At 46.8% G+C, this 22,516-nt stretch overlaps 1 protein-coding gene across 7 annotated transcripts in view; it reads left to right on the forward strand.

Moving 5' to 3' along the window:
• fbxo46 (F-box protein 46) overlaps window positions 1-22,516 on the forward strand; it is a 34,806-nt gene continuing 12,290 nt past the window's right edge. For 4 of the 7 annotated variants that reach the window (XM_052044418.1, XM_052044421.1, XM_052044420.1 and 1 more), the window contains exon 1: window positions 12,472-12,832. The gene's annotated coding sequence lies outside the window, so the exon portion shown is untranslated. Of the gene's footprint in view, window positions 54-12,471; window positions 12,833-22,516 lie in introns of those variants that run through there. The other 3 variants (XM_052044424.1, XM_052044422.1, XM_052044423.1) reach the window with 3 other exon arrangements.

The raw sequence follows: 22,516 nt of genomic DNA on the forward strand, positions 1-22,516 counted from the left end.
GGAAGTGGGATTAAATGGCTTGAATGGAGGCGAGGGGCAGGATAGCAGAACAGGTAATACCTCACCTGTGCAATGTGTCATGTCCCAGGGGGAGTGAAGATAATGCAAATGCTGAAACATTACACTTATTTAAATAGATATTTGAACTTGTGTGTTATGCAAATAATATTGCAACATGTGTGATTTAGCATTTCAAAGTACTTCTGCATTTTTGAACTTGTTGCTTGACTGGTTGGGTTTTTGAGATGAAAATTATTCCATAATATCTAAACCAACTGTAATCTGAGAGTGGGATTTTCTTGCACTGTGGGATCTGCTGCTGGATGTGGGAACCAGCTGTTGAGGTGTTATCTTTGTCTCAGGGCAGCAAACGTGGCTGCTTGTGCACAGCAAGATCTCACAGACTGTCAGGTCACTGTATTTTGGTTGTGGAATAACTGGATGCTGAGGAAATCTATTATTTCCTTCTCTGAGGTACAGTCAGTTGATCCCTGGGATCCAAGTCGAGTTTCTGAATCAGAATCAGATTCATTATCATCGATTTATATGATGTGAAATTTGTTGTTTTGTAGCAGCAGTACAATGCAAAGACATAAAATTACTATAAATTACAAAACTAAATAATGCAATATAATAGTGCATATGATTACCATATAATTATAATGAAGTTATATAATTGTAATGAGGTTGTTGTACTATGATTGGTAAGGGGTTGGGGGGGGGTTAAGGTTTACAGGGAGAAAGTGAGAGAATGGGGTTTAAAAACAAAATCAGCCAAGACTGGAGCAGACTCGATGGGCCGAATGGCCTAATTCTGCTTCTATATCTTATGGTCTCATGAGTGAGACATTGAGGTACAGGTACAATGAAAAACTTGCTTGCAGCAGCATCACAGGAGCATAGATTCAGAGAACACGGAACATAAATTACACAAGATAGTGAAGAAAAAGACTTCTTTTGTACTAATATTTTGTACACAATCAGAGACAAGTTCAAGTTTACTGTCATGGTCTTACATACCCAGGGTATAAATGCCATGAAAATTAGCTTTTTGCAGCAGCACAGTACACTACAAACACAAATTGCATAAACTTAAATTGACATAAATTATCTTAAATTGACATAAATTATACACAGCTTACACAACACAATAAACAAGTGTGTGGTAGTGCAATAGGTGGTCTGTAGTGTTCCATTGCTGAGGTAGGGTTAGGGTTGTGCAGTCAGTTCAAGAACCTGATGGTTGTAGGAAAGTGGCTGTTCCTGAACCTGGTGGTACAAAAGTTGGCGCAATCCTGGGAACACCCTGAAAATACTGATGCCACTGGAAGGGAGTGGTTGAGGATGACCCTAGGATGCCTGTCCCATTGTCAGACTGCAGGGAGACCTCCCAGTGGTTACCACAATCAGATTTGCCTCCTTTCTCGTTCACAATTACTAACTCTCTGAGGAACCTTGCTGAATCCTCCTCATCCCAGATGTGGCGGATGAAGTTGTAAATTTCTGACCAAACATCCTCACCACTGGCTTTCAGAACTTGAGCAGAGTTGCTCCCAAGGTCTTCTTGTTTCCTCATTTATCAAGTAGCCCTTCACCTTACTGGTAATTGGTTTATTATTTTTACAAGAAAGAACACAATTAGAACAAAAAAAATCCATTGTAGTGCAATGTGGTCATAGTGTTGCTATACTGAGGCAGTGATTGGGGTTGTGCAGGTTAGTTCAAGAATCGAATGGTTGAAGGGAAGTAGCTGTTCCCTTGTGGATTGGAGAGGGCTGTCCTTTTTTCGTGCCCAGTGCAGAGCTCCACTAGCTTCAAAACGTTAACATTTGCCGGGGATCGGTTGGTCAACGAGCGCAGAAGATCAAGGTCCAGACTGCAAGAAAGTCCTTAGACCTCAGAAAGAATGTCAGAGGATGAATTGACAATTTCACCACTCTGGGAAGAGAATGGATATCTCCAGACACAGTAAAGGTGAAAGTGTTAAGCAGGAAAACGAGCTGCTGGAGGAACTCAGCGGGTTGAGCGGCATCTGTGGGGGTGGGTTGGGGAAGGAATTGTCGACATTTCAGGTTGAAACCCTGCAGCAGGACCTGATGTCAATCCTGATGCAGGGTTTCGACCGGAAACATTGACAGTTCTTTTCTCCCCCACAGATGCTGCTCGACCCGCTGAGTTCCTCCAGCAGATTGTATGTAGAGTTTTGATAAAATGGTGGGAGACGTGCGTGTGCGTGTGTGTGTGTGTGTGTGTATATATAGCAGAAGCACCTGCATGATAGTCTTGAGCCTATTGATACACCCTATGAAAAGGCACCTAATATAAATGCAAGAATGTAGATGATATGTAAATGGATGGTTGGTCGACAATAAACTGAAGGGCCTATTTCTGTGCTGAATCTCTCTATGACTCTAATCTCAAGGTGGTGGGTCATTTGAGTTAGTGGCAGTACCTAGGAGTTTAGGGAAGCACCAATGTGCAGGCAGTTCATTAGCAGTTAAGGACAGGGTATACGTAGCTGCACCTCACTGGGAAATATTCTTGCCTCTTGAATCAGAGGCTGTCAGTACCACTCCCAATCCAGAGAGCTGAGCACTGAAGGCTAGGCTGGGACTCCCAGAGCAACATTGAGGGAGTGCTGCACTGTTGGACGTATCTGTTTTATACAAGGCAGTAAACCAAAATTTCCTCTGCGCTCTCAAGGATTTGGCCAGACGAATGTCACGTCTCAACCAACGTTGATCAGCAATGATCACGTCTCTGTTCTTGGGAGCTTTCTGTGCACAAACTACTAAATACTGAAAGGCCTGGATAGAGTGGACGTAGAGAGGATGTTTCCATCAGTAGGAGAGTCTAGGATCCTAGGGCACAGCCTCAGAATAAAGGGACGTCCCTTTGAGATGAGGAATTTCTTTAGCCAGAGCTGGTGAATCTGTGGAATTCGTTGCCACAGAGGGCTGTGGAGGCCAAGTCATTGGGTGTATTTAAGGCAGAGATTGATAAGTTCTTGATTGGTAAGGGGGTTAAGGGTTATGGGGAGAAGGCGGGATAATGGGGTTGAGAACAAAAGCAGCCAGGATTGAATGGCGGAGCAGACTCGATGGGCCAAATGGCCTAATTCTACTCCTATATCTTATGGCCTAACTAACTGCATTGTTCCCTACATTACCCATTGAAGTAGGGTCATAGCTGTAAAATCATTTTTAATCCCCTGCAGTTGCATAAGGAGTACATAGTGTAGCAGTTAGCGTAACACTATTACAGCGCCAGCGACCTGGGTTCAGTTCCGGCCGCCGTCTGTAAGGAGTTTGTACGTTCTCCCCGTGACTGCGTGCTTTTCCTCCGGGTGCTCCGGTTTCCTCCCACACTCCGGGTTAGGAAGTTGTGGGCATGCTATGTTGGCACCGGAAGCGTGGCGACACTTGCGGGCTCCCCCCAGAACACTCTACACAAAAGATGCATTTCACTGTGTGTTTCGATGTACATGTGACTAATAAAGAAATTTTATCTTATCTTATAAATGCAAGTCTTTGTTTTTGGTGATGGACTGAATGTGATTGTCATTAGGAGTTTGGCTATGAGGCCCCCCCCTCCGCGCCCCACCCCCCATGATAGAATTTTCTGCCAATGCACAGAGTCATGGCGTAGATACAGGTTCTCTCCAGGTTATGAACACTGGACTTAAATACAGCCCGTACATACGAATGAGCGTTTGGGAGACCGGCGGGATGGATTTGCCGGCTGCTACGGGGCTGCAGGTATCTTCTGTCGGGTGGGAACTTGGTTCGCAGGCAGGTTCCCGACTTGTGAACTGTTCGGGTTACAAACTGTTCACAGGAAAGAAACCCTGTCGTAACTACGGGAGGACCTGGACAGAGAATGGAAACGGAGACAGGACCTGCTCCTGGGATACTCTGTCATTAAACATTGGGCTTATTCAATCACTTTCAGACTTGCAGATCATGCCAGCACATACACTGAATCACCAGCTGTTGCACAGGTTACGAACTCCTGACTTATGGACACTCATCCAGATAAGATAAGGTATTTATTAGTCACATGTACATCGACCCACACAGTGAAATGCGCCTTTTTGCGTTACTGAGAACGTGCTGGAGGCAGCCCGCAAGTGTCGCCACGCTTCCGGCGCCAACATAGCATGTCCACAACTTCCTAAACCATGCGTTTTTAGAATGTGGGAGGAAACCGGAGCACCCGGAGGAAACCCACCGCAGACACAGGGGGAAACATACAAACTCCTTACAGACAGCGGCGGGAATTGAACCTGGGTCGCTGGCGCTGTAATAACGTCACGCTAACTGAATGAGCTGCAACGACTGGGGGCTGGGTCAAGCCAAGTCGAGCTGGGAGCACTCACGCACTGTGTCTGTGAGGCCGACCGGCGGCCACTCTTCCCATGCCTGCTCGCTGTCTCGTCACCCCTGTTTCTGTGACCCTCTCTCCCACGCTGTTGTTCATTTGTGACGTGAAAAAATTGGGTCACGAGCAGGGGAGGCGAATATGATAGTGGTGTTTAAGAGGCTCTTAGGTAGACACATGGATGTGCAGAGAATGGCGGGATACGGACATTGTGCAGGTAGAAGGGACAAGTTTAGTTCGGCGTTTAATTAGTTTGGCACAACATCGTGGGCTGAAGGGCCTGTTCCTGTGCTGTACTGTTCTGTGAGCAGTTCTCAGGAATGGAACCCTGCCATAAGCTGGGGACTATCTGTATAGTATCTTTAAAGTATTATTAGACACAAATTGTCACAGAGATGGAGAAATAATGGCAGATATAAAGGCCAAAAGCTGGGATATCCTAAAGACAAAAGAGAGGGGAGGAGATTAAGGGAGGAAATTCTAAGTTATGCCCCAGGGAGCTGAAGGCACGGCTACAGACTGTGGAGAAATGAGAACCAGGGATGTGTGAAAGTCCTGAGAGGTGTCTGTAAGGTATGTTTAAGCATGGAGCATGCTGTTCCCTCTGGTTCTGTGTGTGTACATTGTGATCCTATTGCACAGCAGAGCCGTATTGTGTGCCTGCTGCTTAAACATTGTCTGTAATATCTTCATCTTAATGAGTCCAGGGGTGACTAATGAGGACATTCTAGGAAACCGTAGACTTTTCCACAGAAAGGGCAAGCGGCGGCAAATGGGGTAAGTGGGTGGATAGTGTCGGAGGTGGTCCTTTCCTTCTGTTGCTTACGCTGGGCTTATCTGGCCTTCCAACACATGGACTCGGGGTTCTCAATACTGTCCTGAATGCCTTTTCTCCAGTTTGAGCAGTCGTGGCCAACGATTCGCAGGAGTCAGTGTTGCATTTCTTCAAGGGAGCTTCGAGCACATCCTTCAATCTTTTCCTCTGTCTACCTGGTATCCTAGAGACTCGACATCTAGTCATCGTGCCATTTTTAGTGTAAATAAACTTCTATCTCTTTTGGATATATCTCTCAGTGCATTCATAATGATGTGGTACGATTAGGGGTGGAAGACATTAAGGAGTGGAGGGGTGAGACTATGAAGATCCCACCGGGATTTTGGCCTTCTCCAACCCCTACTGACATGACCAATCTCATCTGGTGAGGTTGCTGATCCTGTGGTGCTCTGGATGCATTCTGTACAAGTGCAAAGAAGTCATGGGATGTCCCCGTTCAAAACAAAGGCACCTTGTTACTATTGTCCAATAACTATCTCCAGACCCTGGATGCTGGAGGAACTCAGCAGGTTACCCAAAATATCGACTGTCCATTTCCCTCCACAGATGCTGCCTGACCTGCCGAGTTCCTCCAACATTTTGTGTGTTGCTCCAGATTCCAGCATCTGCAGTCTCTTGTGTCTCCAAAACCTGGATATCTGGTATAGCTACTTACTGTGGCCTCCTGAATTAGCAGACAAGGTCTCAGATTAAGGTCCCTTCCAAAAGACATCACATCTGACAGTTCAGCACTCCCTCACTACCCGAGCCTGGACCACATCTTTGAACCCGTGACTACGAGACTCAAGTGCAACTGACTGAATCCTGGAGATTGAACTTTTCAGAGGTGCCCTTCCCTCGATATAATCTTCCAATTCTAGAGGAAGGTAATTGTCCTGTGACCTCCTCATTGATAAAGAGCAGCAAGAAGTTCTGTTCTCCCGCTGTGTGGTTCTTCCCCAGTCGAATAACCTGCTGAACGTGCGCACTCACATGTGTAAAAAGTGTGTTCCCCAGTAAGACTGAAGCCCGCACTAGTGAGCCCCAGTACTTTCAGGGACACAACGAATGGTCTTTCAGCAGAGACTCCAAACCATGTTCTTTCTGCCTCCTAGTGAGGTATGACAGATCCTTGGTCACCATTTTGAAGGAGAGCAGGTAAGTTGTCACCAGTATTCTGCTCCCAAGCAACGCAAACTATAAAAAAGGATTGCTACCGTGTTGCTGTTTGTGGGATCTTGCTGTGTTTTAATGGACCACCACGTTTCCTACATTGCAACTGTGACTGGACTCCAAAGCACTTAATTAGCTGTGGGACGCCTTGAGGTTGTGAAAGAGGTGCTACAGAAATGTCTGTATCAAATAACGATCGGGCTTTTCTCCATGTGAGGATGTTGAAGGCAGGTAGGGGCACGTCCATAAAGTCAAGGGAGATCGTAAACATATAAAGTGCGAAGAGACGCGGGCAAATGCGGTTCAGGGTCTTTCCCACTGAAACCAGCTGCAATAACAATTCTCAGACTGGAATTGGTTAGTTTTATTTAGGCAAGGTATGATAAGATGGACTAGTACGATAAAATGGACTCTTGACCTCACAATCTACCTCATTATGACCTTGCACCTTATTGTCTACCTGGAATGCACTTTCTCTGTAGCTGTGACACTTTACTCTGCATTCTGTTATTATTTTACCCTGTACCACCTCAATGCACTGTGTAATGAATTGATCTGTATGAATGGTATGCAAGACAAGCTTTTTACTGTACCTCAGTACATGTGAGAATAATAAGCAAATTCCAATTCCAAGGAATATTATGGGAATGTGCAGCCAAGGCAAGTGGATGTAATTTGGAGGCAAATGTGATTGAACGGTGGAACAGGCTTTTTTAAATTAGTAAATTGGTTTATTGTTGTCACATGTACTGAGGTACAGAGAAAAACTTTGTTTTGCATGCCATCCATACAGATCATTTCATCACATCAGTGCATTGAGGTAGTACAAGGGAAAAGCAATAACAGAGTGCAGAACATAGTGTTACAGTTACAGAAAAAGTGTAGTGCAGGCAGACAATAAGGTGCAAGGCCATGATGAGTTAGATTGTGAGGTCAAGACTACTGTTATAAGACTACTGAACGTACCTCTTGTAGGATAAGATGGACTCTTATCCTACAAGAGGTACATTCAGTAGTCTTATAACAGTGGGATAGAAGCTGTCCTTGAGCCTGGTGGTGCGTGCTTTTTGTATCTTCTGCCCAATGGGAGAAGAGGGTATGTCCGGGATGGGTGGGGTCTTTGAATATGTTGGCTGCTTTACCGAGGCAGTGAGGTGTAGACAGTCTATGGAGGGGAAGCTGGTTTCTGTGATATGCTGAGCTGTGTCTACAACTCTCTGCAGTTGTTCTTACACAAAAATACAATAAAATAGGAGCAGGGATAGGCCAGTCGGCCCCTCAAGCCTGCCCTGCCATGCAATATGATCTTCAAAGTCGTAGAGTAATACAGCACAGAAACAGGCCCTTCAGCCCAACTCGTCCATGCCAACCAAGATGCCCACCTAAGCTTAGTCCCATTTGCCCATGTTTGGCCCACATCCCTCTAAGCCTTTCCTACCCATGTACCTGTCCAAGTGTCTTTTAAATGTTGTTGTACCTGCCGCTACCACTTCCTCTGGCAGCTAGTTCCATGTACGGATGACCCTCTGCGTGAATAGATAGAACACTACAGCACAGCACAGGCCCTTCGGCCCACAATGTTGTGCCGACATTTTATCCTGCTCTAAGATCTATCTAACTCTTCCCTCCCACATAGCCCCCCCATTTCTCTATCATTCATGTGACTATCTAAGAGTCTCTTAAATGTCCTTAATGTATCTGCCCCCACAACCTCTGCAGGCAGTGCATTCCATGAACCCACCACTCTCTGTGTAAAAAACACTTACCCCTGAGATCCCCTTTATACCTTCCTCCATTCACCTTAAAATTATGTCCCCTCGTGTTAGCCATTGTCGCCCTGGGAAAAAGTCTCTGACTGTCCACTCGATCTATGCCTCTTATCATCTTGTACACCTCTATCGTCACCTCTCATCCTCCTTCTCTCCAAAGAGAAAAGCCCTAGCTCACTCAACCTATCCTCATAAGACATGCTCTCCAATCCAGGCAGCATCCTGGTAAATCTCCTCTGCATCCTCTCTAAAGCTTCCACATCCTTCCTATAATGAGGCGACCAGAACTGACCACAAGAAGTTGCTCCTCAGGTCCCTTTTAACTCTTTCCCCTCTCACCTTAAACCTGTGTCCTCTAGTTTTTGATTCCCTTTCACGATCATGTCTGATCTACCCCAGGCCTCAACCTCCTCTGCGCCCGTTACCCATAGCTCTCAATACTTGATCTATCTCCACTTCAGATACTCCTAGTGAGCTAGCCTGTTCCTTGTATTAAGTACATCAGGTCTATTTTGTGTTTTGCAACACGTTGTAGAATCAGAATCAGGTTTATTACTGATGTGTCGTGAAATTTGTTGTTTTGTGGCAGCAGTACAGTGCAAGACATAAAAATTACAGGAAGTCTCCGGGTTATGAATGAGTTCCGTTTTTGAGACTGTTCGTAACCCGATCTTGTATGTAACTCGGAACAGTGTCCACGCATGCACACTTGGGCCGGGGATCGCGGCCGCGCATGTACACTTGGGCCGGGGATCGCGACCGCGCATGGCCCCAGCCGCACATACGCACTTGGCCCGGGGTTCCCCGGCCACATAGGCGTACTTGGCCTGGGGTTGGGCCAAAGACGGTGTAGCGCTGCCGTGGTAGGATCAGGGGCCGGGCCCGCTTACGAACCGACCACGAGGGTTGGTTCATAAGTACGGGCGTTCGTAAGTCGGGCGTTCGTAAGTCGGGGACTTCCTGTACTATGTTACAAAAATAAATAAATAGTGCAAAAGAAGAATGAAGAGGTAGTGTTCATGGGTTCATGGACCGTTCAGGAATCTGATGGTGGAGGGGAAGAAGCTGTTCCTAAAACGTTGAATGTGGCTCTTCAGGCTTCTGTACCTCTTCCCCGATGGTAGTACTGAGAAGAGGGCATGTTCCGGACGATGAGGGTCCTTAGCGATGGATGCCGCCTGCTTGAGGCATCACCTCTTGAAGATGTCCTTGATGGTGGGGTGGGTTGTGCCCGTGATGGAGCTGGCTGAGTCTACAACCCTCTGCAGTCTCTGTCAATCCTGCGCATTGGAGCCTCCATACCAGGCGGTGATGCAACCAGTCAAACAGCACAGAAACAGGCCATTCGGCCCATCTCCATGCCAGTGATTTTTTTCTGTGTTATTCCTCCAACTCTACTTCCTTTAATCCCATTAACGTCCCTGAAACTGCATTCTCTCTCCTGCTCTTATCCAGCTTACTCTCTTTTGCTTGTGTTTTCAATGGCTTATCAGAGTTGTCAAACACGTGCACAGAGAAAGAGGGAAAGAGAGAGAGAAAGACAAAGGGGTATAAAAGATAAACAGATGATATATATGTGGAGGAAGGGGTTAGATAGTCTTAGGTGTGGTTTGAAGGTCAGCACAACATGGTGGGCCGAAGGGCCTGTATTGTGTTGTATTGTTCTATGGTTCTATGGTATTAGGACATGGAACAATTATACAAAACTCTACTTACAACAGAATCCCATCTGTACAAGGCTGTCCCTGGGTTATGACACCTGACTTATGGACACCTGTACATATGACAGAGCTCTCATTATTAAATTCAAACATCCGACGTATGTATATACTGTGCATACGTGTACTTGTGTATAACAATAAACGACTTTGACGTTAGTTCCTATGTACAACAGAAGTAGCGTTCTCTCTCTCTCTCTCTCTCCCTTCCCCCCCCCCAACCTCCCCCCACCCACCCCCCCCACTCTTGGTAATCATTCTTTCTTATCAGTCTTGTGTGCTTTTGGTGATATTCATTTGCAGTACTGTGAAGGTGTGATTACCCTATCGAGCGATTTGTGTATTTTCCGACTTACAGACAAAATCGACTTAGGGACGTCTGTAAAATCCGAACCTGTTCATTACCTGGGGATGTCCTGTATTAAGAATTGAACATAAGAAATAGGAGTAGGAGGAGGCCATCTGGCCCGTCGATCCCGCTCTGCCATTCAGTAAGATCACAGCTGATCTGGCCGTGGACTCAGCTCCACCTCCCTGCCTTTCCCCATAACCCTTCATTCCCCTACTGTACAAAAATAGTAGTTGAACCATTCTTGTGAATGAAGCTTCATAGAGACATGTCTTTATGTGATGTAAAACACACCTAGATAAATTGCAGAACACAGGAGTTGTTGTTGACATGTGTCCCCTCATTCACAATACTCCAGAGACAACCAGAAACTCTGCAGATGCCGGAATCTGGAGCAATACACAAAAAGTGCTGGAGGAACTCAGCAGGTCAGGCAGCATCTATGGAGGGAAATGAACAGTCAACGTTTCGGGCCGAGACCCTTCGTCAGGACTGGAAAGGAAGAGGGCAGAAGCCGGAATAAGAAGGTTGGGGGAGGGGGAGGAGCACATGGAGGCAGGTGATAGTTGAGTTCAGGTGATAGGTGAGTCCAGGTGAGAGGGGCTCCCGAGTTTTATCAAACAACTCAGAGCAGCAGAATGGTGCAGCAGTTAGTGCCTCTCCCTCACAGATCCAGTAATCCAGGTTCAATCCTGACCTCCGTTACTGTCTGTGTGGAGTTTGCATGTTCTCCCTGTGACCATGTGGGTTTCCTCCAGTTGCTCTGGTTTCATTCCACATCAGGTCAATTGCACACTGTTAATGACCTTGATAGTGTTGGTAGGTGGTTGGAGAATTGGAGGAGAGTTGATGGACATGTGAGAGAATATGGGATGTGGGGGAATGGGATTGACTGGAGAGTTAGCGGTTACAGCTCCTTCCACCTTTATGAACACCTGTACGTATGAACGAGCTCCCGTAAATATCCCGTAAAGACCGGCGGAATGGATGGGGATGGATAGAACACAGAACAATTACAGCACAATTCAGGCCCTTTGGCCCACAAAGCTGTGCCGAACATGTCCCTACCCTAGAAATTACTAGGCTTACCCATTGCCGACTGCTGAGGGACTGCAGGCATCTTCTGCCTGGTGGAGACAGGGCATTTCTACCCGCCTTCTCTCCCCACCCTCCCTCCCCAAACAGCAACGATTGGGAGACTGGGTGGAGCCATCACCGCTGTTTCTGTGATCCTCTCCCACCCATGTTGTTCATGGAGTCTGTGCCAACCATCAACCACCCATTTACACTGATCCCATTTTATTCTCCCCACATTCCCATCAACTGCCGCCCTCGCCAGATTCTGCCACTCACCTACACCCTAGGGTCAATTAACCCACCAACCCCGCGTGTCTATGGGAGACCTGGGGGAAACCCACGCGGTCACAGGGAGAACGTGCAAACTCCACACAGACAGCAGCGGTGGTCAGGATCGAACCGGGGTCGCCGGAGCTGTTGAGGAAACGGCTGTACCATTTGAGCCATTGTGCTGCCCATGGGCTTCAAGTCACACCCCAGAAAGTTGATCTAAGCGGACGTTAACGGAGGGAGTGCTGTTGTGTTGCAGGAGCTGTCTTTTGGATGGGACATTCATCCAAGATCCCTATCTATTCCCTCCTACGTAAAGTCCCACCATTCTCAGAGCTTATCCCTGGGGGCAGCATGCATCTCCCAACTCACGGCACTAAGTCTCAAGTCACAAAAAGTGCTGGAGGAACTCAGCAGGTCGGGCAGCATCTATGGAGGGAAAGAAACACGACGTTTCGGGAGGGTCTCGGCCCCAAACGTCGACTGTTTATTTCCCTCCATAGATGCTGCCTGACCTGCTGAGTCCCTCCAGCACTTTCTGTGTATTGCTCCAGATTCCAGCACCTTGTGACTTTAAGTCATCCCTTCCTTGCTGTTGGCGGGATCTTGCTGTGCACAGATTGGCCACTCTGCTTCCAGTTAGGATTGATCCCGGATCGCTGGGTTCACTGGGCAGGGGCTCTACCCACTTGTGAATGGAAATGCCAGGAGTCACAGCTCTGGTGCGCAAGTGGTTAACCCTCCCTGAGCGAGCAGAGCTCACTCTACAGTTGAGAGCAGTGAGTCGCAGTCCTCCCTTAACAAGCCCTGGCAGATCAGAGTAATTCCTCCGTCCATATATAGACATGCCGTGAATTCTCCGCCGTGATAGGCTCCCGATCTCTCGCAAGTGTCTGTCAACAAATGGCCTACCTCCTTCAGCTTTGCAGATGTGAGGGAGAGCAGTTTTGCAAACCTTTCGCCTCCCAACAGCCAGTCTCAACCTTATTCAGGACTGAGGAGGTGTTAGGGGTGGTGGAGAGAAGGATTCATAGTTTTTTAAAAAAACAAAATGATTCAGAATGCACCATGCAAGACAATATGAATTAATTCCTCCTCTCTACCCCTCCTGCTAATCTATGTGTGTGTGTGAGTGAGTGAGTGAGTGTGTGTATGTCTGTACGCGTGTCTCTAAAACCGTCCCACTTCAGGCCTGGATTGCATGGCAGAGCAGGGGACTAGATTAGCAGCAACATTGGATAGAAGACGCCACACTTCTGGTGTCTGCTTCTTTGTGATGAAGGTAAGAAGGGAAGCAGGGGAGGGTGAATTGGCTTGGCTGTGGAATTAGTAAACCTCAGCTCAGTCGCGTGTTGCAGATATATTTGCTACTGTATCTGGTGTTCACACTTGTGGAGTGAAATCCTTCCCAGTTTGATTTGGAAAGACGTGCCGCTGGTTTTAATGCGTCTCATTCCACAGCGAGAGTTGCCTGGCTTTTATTATGATCCGATCTGAAGTCACCTCTGTGTTGACATCTCTCTCCAGCCACACGTTCTCCTGGTAACTGGGGCCTGTCCACTGTTTCGTCCTTAAGAGCCTGAGGGTGTGTTTGTGAAACACAGTAGGGAATCCGAGATTTCCCACAGCTTCGCCCCCCCCCCCCCACACACACACACACACACACACACACACACAACTGTCCTGGGATAAACAGATTAATGTTGACACCCGATCCCCTAAGAAAACTGGGTTAAACGAGTCACTGCTGTTTTTTTAAAAAAGTCTGTGTAAATAGTCAGATTGAAACTCCCTTTAAACCTGCTGTTATTGTCTAACTCTGAAGTCTGAAGTTTAATTTCCCAATGCGGATAGGAGGGGAGGAATGGGCTGGGGTGGGGGCAGGCTGGGATTAGCTAACGCCAAGGTTGGGATTGTCATAGGCTGCTAGGTGAGAGAGCCGCAGAGCTGGACACTGTTCATTGGGGGTGATGGAGCCAGGATATGGCACAGTGGTGAACTACTGGTATCGATCTACTGCTCTGGTGACTGGGCTTCTGCTGTGTTGCAGGCTGACCTTGCAAGATGGCCCCTTCCTTTCCAGGGCAGCCTGTGGATCAATAATTGGTGATCAAACCATTGGAGGGGGGGCGGGGGAGCGGAAAGGCATTATTTAAAAGCATTTGTAGGAAAATAAACTCTTCTAGCCTGCACTGACTCCTCGGTCTGCTGGGTAAGGCAGTGTTATTAATGTGACTGGTCAGGGGCCAGCAGGTGAAGGTGAGGCAGGGTCCATCACCACTCACTGCCTTTGTCAGCATCCCCACTATACGTGACACAAAGGCTCACTGAGGTAGCCAGCCCAACACTCAGAGCTTCAGTTGCTCTTTTCTGAGTGGGGTGTTGTGGGCTCATACTGAGCCGTGCAGGTTCCCCGATTCCTGACCCTTCCTGGGGGGTCAGTTTGCCCAATTCCCTAACTCCTGATGGGGTTCAGTTCCCTGTTTCCCTGACTCCTTGCTGGGGGGAGGGTTGGAATCAGATTCCTGATCACCAACCACTCATTAGTGGTCAGTTTCCCAATCCCTGACCCCTTGTGAGGGTCAGTTGTCCAATTCCCTAACTCCTCGGGGGGTGGGGGGGGGGGCGGCAATCCCCCAATTCACAGTGGTCAGTTTCCCAATCCCTCTCTCCTCGTGGGGTTCAGTTTTCCCAATCCCTGACCCCTTGTGGAGGTCAGTTCTTTAATCCCTTAACATTGCTTGTGGTCAGTTCCCTGAATCCTCTCCTGTGCTTGGGGTCCGTTGCCCGGATGACGTTCGGGCATGGGAGATGATAAATGGCAAGTAGCAATGGTGCCACAAAACTGCAACGCAATAACCACCTCCAGCTAGGGAGAGTTAACTGCCAGCCCTTAGCATTTATCATTGCCAAGTCCTTCACCACGAGCCATTTGGGGTTTGCCATTGCCCAGAAACTCAACTGGGCCAGTCACATAAATACCAAGACTATAACAGCAGGTTAGAGGTTGGTTATTTTGTGGTGAATGACTCACTTGCTGATTCCGGAGAATCCTTACAGCATCTTGGAGTGTGATGGAATGCTCTCCACTTATAATAACTCAGAAAAGACTGTCCAAAGCTGGATGTGCATCTTCTACAACACTCAAAAGTTTGACACCAGCCAGGGCAATGGGCAACATCCAGGGCTTGACTGGGACCCCGTCCACCAGCCCAAGTATTCATTCTTTCACCCACCAACATACTATGATACTGTATAACAGTGGTAGAATGCATTACAGCATTGGTGAACTGATCCCCCACAGTACGGGTCAATTTCCGGGACGTGGAGGTTACTATCAAAGCAAGCATTTATTGCCCAACGCTAAATGGATAGGAAAGGTTCAGGGGGATATGGGTCAAACCGGGCAAATGGGACTGGCTTAGATAGGAATCTTGGTCAGCATGGACCAGTTGGGCCGAAGGGCCTGTTTCCAAGCTGTATGACTCTAAATGCTTCCAGCAACCTCCCTCAAATAATACTCTTGTTAACAGGGACTAAACCTCAAAAAGGTATTTTATTGGTTGAAAAGTGCATTGGGATGTTCTGAAATGTTCAAGTGAAGTGCACTGGAAATGTGTGTTTTTCAGGAAAAAGGAAAAGTCAAATTTCAGAACTTTACCATTTTCTGAAGTAATTTCCTTGGTTCCTTCTTCAGTTCTCCACCCCACATATAAAGTATGCTTCAAGGGGGAAGCAGCAATCCAGCTCCTTGCCCAATGATCTGCCAGTGTGTGTGGAGCAAGCAAATCAAGACAATTTTCTCCCTGCTCACTGCTGAGTTCCATACACCAGCTTCCACTTTCTAATTCAACACTCTTGGCACTCAAGGTTGTGGTATGGGGTAGCACAGTTATTGGATTTGTGTTCTGAGGCCTGGACCCAGGATCCAGACACGGGTTTGGTTCCCACCTTGGCAGCTGAGGACTTGAATATTTTAATATAAACATTAATTTGGAATGAAAAGTAAAGATGACCAAGTTGTTGTTAGAAATCCATTGGTGTTCTCTTTGAATGTAAACTTCCTGTCCTTGCATAGGCTGGTGACTCCATGTGACTCCAGCCGCATCAATGTGGTTGATTCCAAGTTGCCCCCTCCTGATGGAATAGTTGGGTTGGATTATAAATGCTGGACTCCTCAGCTAGCTGTGTATCCCAGGAATGTGTTAAATACTGAGGATCTAATCCTGCTGAGTTCCCTTACCTACCCAGAGGTACCACAACCTCTGCTCTCAATCCAGTGATCAGGAGCACATATTAAAAAAGAAAAGTGCTGTTTTAGACTTATAGTCATATAGCACAGAAAGAGGCCCTTTGGCCTAACCGGTCTGTGCCGACCGGTAAGCTCGTCCTATTTGTCTGTGTTTGGCTCATATCCCTCTAAACCTTTCCTATCAATGTACCTGTCCCAAGAACCTTTTAAGTGTTGCTGTACGTGCCTCAACCACTTCCTCTGGCAGCTCATTCCACATACAGACCACCCTCTGGGTGAAAAAGTTGCTATTAAATCTCTCCCTTCTCACCCTGAACCTATGTCCTCCAGTTCTTGATTCCCCAACCCTGGGAAAAAGACTGTGTGCATTCACCCTTTCTATACCCCTCATGATTTTATACACCTCTATGAGATCACCCCTCATTCTTCTATGGTCCAGTGAATATCTTCAAGCCAGAGCTTTTCTGGACAACTAATTATCTTAGATCCATTCCAGAAGTGGTATACGGTATATGGAGTTCCTTGTTTCAATCTCAATCTGTATCAGAAGACCACGGAATCAGATTCCATTCTAGCGACAAAGTACTCAGCCAGCCTTACTTTCTAAGGGCATACTGCAGAGTAGAAGTACTGATTTTCAGATACTGTAGTAAACTATGGCTCTTCTGCTCTCTTGGAAGTTTGTAAAAGTCTCTGTTGTACTATTTTGAAGGAGGGCATTTTATTCTGGTGTCCTAGTCAATGTCTATCCCTGGAACAGTCATCCCTTACTGGTTGTATGGTCAATATTCACTTTGCTGTTTGTGGGAACTTGTCGTGCACAACTTAACCTGCACCATTTACAATATTAGAAAAGAGGAGGTCCTGGCAGTCTTAAAGTGCATAAAGATGGATAAATCCCCAGGACCTGACCAAGTGTATCCTAGGACGTTGTCAGAAGCCAGGGAGGAAATTGCTAGGGTCTTGGCAGAGATATTTGTATCATCATTAGCCAAGGGTAGGGTAGCGAAAGGTTGGAGGATGTCTAATGTTGTGCCTTTAATTAAAAAGGGTTGCAAGGACAAGCAAGGGAACTACAGGCTAGTGAACCTAACACCAGTGGTGGGAAAGTTGCTGGAGGGAATTTTGAGGGATAGGATCTATCTGCATTTGGAAAGGCAAGGACTGATTAACATGGCTTCGTGTGTGGGAGATCATGTCTCACGATTGGGTTTTTTGAAGAGGTGACCAAGAGGATTGATGAGGGCAGGGCGGTAGACATCGTCTACATACAATGACAAGGTCCCATGTGGCAGGCTGGTCCGGGAGGTTAGATCACATGGAATCCAGAATGAGCTACCTAATTGGATACAAAATTGACTTGGTGGTAGGAGTCAGGGTGGTTGTGGAGGGTTACTTTTCAGATTGGAGGCCTGTGACCAGTGGTGTGCTGCAGGGATCCGTGCTGGGTCCCCTGTTGTTTGCCGTCTGTATTAACGACTTGGAGGAGAATGTAGTTGGCATGGTTAGTAGGTTTGTGGATGACAGCAAAATTGGGGGTGTGGTGGACAGTGGAGAAGGTTACCTAAGATTACAAAAGGATCAAGATCAGCTGGGAAAGTGGGCCAAGGTAATGGCAGATGGAATTTAACTCAGACAAGTTTGAAGTGTTGCACTTTAGAAAGTTAAACCGGGGTGGGACTTGCACAGTAAATGGCAGGGCCCTGGGGAGCGTTGTAGAATAGAGAGGTCTAGGGATCCAAGTACATGGTTCCCTGACAATGGTAATACAAGTGGACAGGGTGGTGAAAAAGGCGTTTGGGACACTTGCCTTCATCGGTCAGGACATTTAGTACAGGAGTTGGGACGCCACGTTACAGCTGTACAAGATGTTAGTGAGACCACGCAGAGTATTGTGCACACTTCTGGTTTTCTAGCTATAGGAAGGATGTCTGTCATTAAGCTGGAAAGGGTGCAGAAAAGATTCACGAGGATGTTGCCAGGACTGGATGGCATGTTATAAGGAGAGACTGGATAGGCTGGGGCTTTTTTCTCCTGGAGTGTAGGAGGTTGAGGGGTGACCGAAAAGAGGTTAATAAAATCATGGGACATAGGTAAGGTGAATGGCTTATTCCCAGGGTAGGGGAGTGTAAAACTCGAGGGCATAGATTTAGGGTGAGAGGGGAAGGATTTAAAGGGGATCTTGAGGGGCAAGTTCTTCCACACAGAAGGTGGTGTGTATATGGAGCAAGCTGCCAGAGAAGGTGGTAGAGGCAGGTAAAATTACAACGTTTAAAAGACATTTGGACAGGTACATGGATAGGAGACGTTTGGACAGGTACATGGATAGGAAAAATATGGGCCAAATTCAGGCAAATGGGACTAGCTCAGGAAGGCACCTTGGTCAACACAGACGAATTGGACTGAAGGGCCTTTTTTCCATGGTGTATGACTTTATTACCACTGCCGCTTCAGGTTTGAAGTGTGTCATTGGCTGTAAAGTGCTCTGGGACACCTTCAGATTGTCCGAGGTTCTAGATAAATGTAAGTCTTTCTGTACTGACGTGTGCATAAATGAATGGCTTTAAGATTGTGGCTCCAGAGGGAAGTCGGCTCCGTTTAACCACCGCCCAATCACTTCTGTCAGGAGGGGCTTGGAGATACAAGTAGAGAAGAAATATAGTGTGCTTCGTTCACCCACCCTTTCCCCACCACTCCCTCAGAAATTAGTGCCAAGGTGCCAACTACATTTACGCTGTGCAAACGTTGAATTTTGACAGGCTATTCAAGCATGTGGGTAAGGCAGCCAAGTCTGAACCTGTCCTTAAAATTGAGATTGTCCAGAGCTTTGCTGCCCATGCCCCACCTCGAATGGAGTCCCGTTCACCCATTGCGTTAACCTGCACCATGTCCCACACCTTGCTGAAACCCCTGCACTGCTCCAATTCTAGCCTCCTCCATGCCCCCTATTTCAGTCTTTCCCATACTGGTAACAGTGCCTAATTCTGCTGGGGCCCTAGTCCCAGGAATTCCCTCCCCGAATTTCGCCACTTCTGAGTTCCTAATATCTCATGTGTTTCAGTTTTAAATTTTGCCTGTAAACATTCCTGAGAAGTGGCTTGTGACGTTTTACCACAGTCATTGAATTATTACAGCACAGAGAGAGGCCATTTGGTCCATCAGGTCCATGCCATCTCCTGGTGGAGCGTATCATCAGTCACATCCCTGTACCCTGAAAATTATCCTCTCTGTCATGCCCATCCAATTTCCCTCTGAAGGCTCTGATTGACTGTTTCCATCACCCCCACAAGTGGTAAGCTCCAAACTTTTACCATTCTGGTGCTGGTAGAGTTTGTCATACACATTTAATATTTTGGATGTGAACGTAAGGAGTATAATTTACAGATGACGTTAAAATCGGTGGCATTGCTGGTCACGAGTAGGGTGGTCTTAGACCACACGATGATATTGATGTTGATAAGGTGGTCAGATCAATGGCAATTGGAACTTAATCTTGATAGGTGCAAAATGATCGGAGGACCAGCAAGGCCGGGACGCTCATAATGAATGGTAGGGTTATGGGGGGCTGTTGAGGAACAATGGGACCTCCGTGTACGGGATAAAGGATTACCACAGATGGTCGATTGACTAATGAACAAAAACAGAGTAGGAATAAATGGGACATTTCCAAGATCAGGTGCTACAGCTATTGGGGTTCCATTGGGTTCATTACCTCAAATATTTAGAATCTAAAGAAAAGCCCACTAATCCATCCATTTTAAGAGCAGCAGTTTGGTACAAGACAAAGGCTTTCAGCACCAGAACACTACACCTTTCAGATTGTTGCAACTTTAAACAAGTCTAGAAAGATTCATAGATTGTAGCAACAGCCACGAGAAATATTTAAGATAAGATCTTAAGATGTACATCGAAACACACAGTGAAATGCATCTTTTGCGTAGTGACTTTGGGGGGCAGCCCGCAAGTGTCGCCACACTTCCGGCGCCAACATAGCATGCCTATAACTTCCTAACCTGTACGTCTTTGGAATGTGGGAGGAAACCGGAGCACCCGGAGGAAACCCACACAGACACGGGGAGAACGTACAAACTCCTTACAGACAGTGGCCGGATTTGAACCCGGGTCGCTGGCACTGTGAAGCATTGTGCTAACCACTATGCTACTGTGCCGTCCAACAACATTTCGAGTAGCTGATGATCCTTTAAATAGTGGATGAAGTGACAGAGGCAGTACTTGCTTTGACTGAACATGCAGAGTTACAGAACGATAGAGCATATTGGACACAAAATTGGCTTGGTGGAAGGAGTCAAAGGGTGATAGTGGAGAGTTGTTTTCAGATTGGAGACCTGTGACCAGTGGTGTGCCACAGGGGTTGGTGCTGGGTCCACTGTTGCTTTATCATATAAATGATTTGGATGAAAATGTAGATGGTATGATCGGTAAGTTTGCAGATGACACCAAAATTGATGGTGTAGTGGACAGTGAAGAAGGTTGTCTAAGGTTACAACAGGATGTGGATCAACTGGGAAAGTGGGCAAGGGAAAGACAGATGGAATTTAACTCAGATAAGGGGGTGGACAACATGGTCAGCATGGACTGGTTGGACCGAAGGGCTCGTATCTGTGCTGTATTGCTCTATGACTCTGAAGTGTACAAGATCAAGGATTCCTGACGATTGCAGCAGCATCACAGGCACATAGCATCAGAATCAGGTTTATTATCACTGACATATGTCGCGAGATTTGTTGTTTTGCAGCAGCAGGACATAAAAATTACTATAAGTTACCAAATTAAATAAATAGTGTAAAAAAAGAGGAATAATGAGGTAGTGTTCATGGGTTCATGGACCATTCAGAAATATGATGGCGGAAGGGTAGAAGCTGTTCCCGCAACGTTGAGTGCAGGTCTTCAGGCTCCTGTATCTCCCTGATGGTAGTAACGAGAAGATGGCATGTCTCAGATGGTGAGGGTCCTTAGTGATGGATGCCGCCTTCTTGAGGCACCGCCTCTTGAAGGTGTCCTCAATAGCAGGGAAGGTTGTGCCCGTGATGGAGCTGGCTGAGTCTACAACTCTCTGCAGCCTCTTTCGATCCTGCACATTGGAGCCTCCATACCAGGCGGTGATGCAACCAGTCAGAATGCTCTTCACCGTACATATTTAAAAATTTGCAAGAGTCTGATACGCAACATTCTCAAGAAAAACATAGACATAAATTATACACAATTTTTACAAGAAAGAACACAATTAAGACAAAAGAAACAAAGTCCATTGTAGTGCAAAGTGGTCAGAGTGTTTCTATACTGAGGTAGTGATTAGGGTTGTGCAGGTTGGTTCAAGAGCCGAATGGTTGAAGGGAAGTAGCTGTTCACTTCGGCACAGACTAGAAGGGCCAAATGGCCTGTTTTCTGTGCTGTAGTGTTCTATGATAATGTTAAGATCAGGTTTTCTATTCTATGATAATGTTCTTGAACCTGGTGGTGTGGGACTTCAGGCTTCTGTACCTCCTGCCCGATGGGAGCTGTGAGATGATGGCATGGCCCGGATGGTGGGGATCTTTGATGATGAATCTTGAGGGAGTGCAAGATACTACCGATGCTGGGGAGGGATGTGCCCGTGATGTATTGGGCAGAGTCCACTACTCTCTTCCTGTGCATTGGAATAGCCATCCCAGACCATGATGCAACCAGTCAGGATACATTCAACAGCGCATCTGTAGAAGTTCATTGGAGTGTTTGGTGACATAACGAACCTCCTTAATCTTCTAAGAAAGTAAAGACGCTGGCACATCTTCCATGTGATTGCATCTATGTGCTGGGCCAGAACAGGTCGTCTGATATGTTAATGCCCAGGAATTTAAAGAATATAAGAGCAGAGATGTTTATAAACTATCATAACATTGGTTAGGCCACAGCTGGGACACTGGTTGCCACACTATAGGCAAAACACAATGCACTGGAGAGGGTGCTGAGGAGAGTCACCAAGATGTTGCCTGGGATGGAGTATTTCAGTTATGATAAACCAGCTTTGTTTTCCTTGGATCCAAGAAAGCTCAGGGGTGAACCTGAAAATACAAAATTATGAGGGACGTAGGACAGATATTAGGAATATTTTTCTCATAGCAGAGGTGTCTAAAGTAGAGGGCATAGGTTTAAGCTAAGGGGTAGGAGGTCTAGAGGAGATCTGAGGGAGAAGTTTCCCACCCAGAGGGTTGTTGGACTCTGGAACGCACTGATGGAGGCAGAGACTCTTACAACATTTAAGAAATGTCTGGATGAGCACTTGGAGATGCAAGAGTTTCTGCAGATGCTATAATCTGGAGCAACACGCACAAAATGCTGGAAGAACTCAGCAGGTCAGGCAGTATCTGTAGAGGGAAATAAACAGGCCTCTTGAGGCAGGACAAGTAAATAAACCTCTTCCACCTCCCAGCTTCTCACATTATTCTCTTTCATTCCCCCCTTCCCCCTCTCACCTGAACTCACCTATCACCTGCCACCCTGTGCTCCTCCCCCTCCCCCTACCTTTTTATTCTGGCTTCTGCCCTCTTCCTTTCCAATCCTGATGAAGGGTCTCTGCCCGAAACATCGACTGTTTATTTCCCTCCGTAGATGCTGCCTGACCTGCTGAGTTCCTCCAGCATTGTGTGTGTATAGATGAGCACTTGAATTGCCAATGCCTAGAAGGCTCTGGCAAGTGTGGGTAAATAGGATTAC

This window comes from Pristis pectinata, chromosome 35 (assembly GCF_009764475.1).
Source record: "Pristis pectinata isolate sPriPec2 chromosome 35, sPriPec2.1.pri, whole genome shotgun sequence".
Classification (NCBI taxonomy): Eukaryota; Metazoa; Chordata; class Chondrichthyes; order Rhinopristiformes; family Pristidae; genus Pristis; species Pristis pectinata.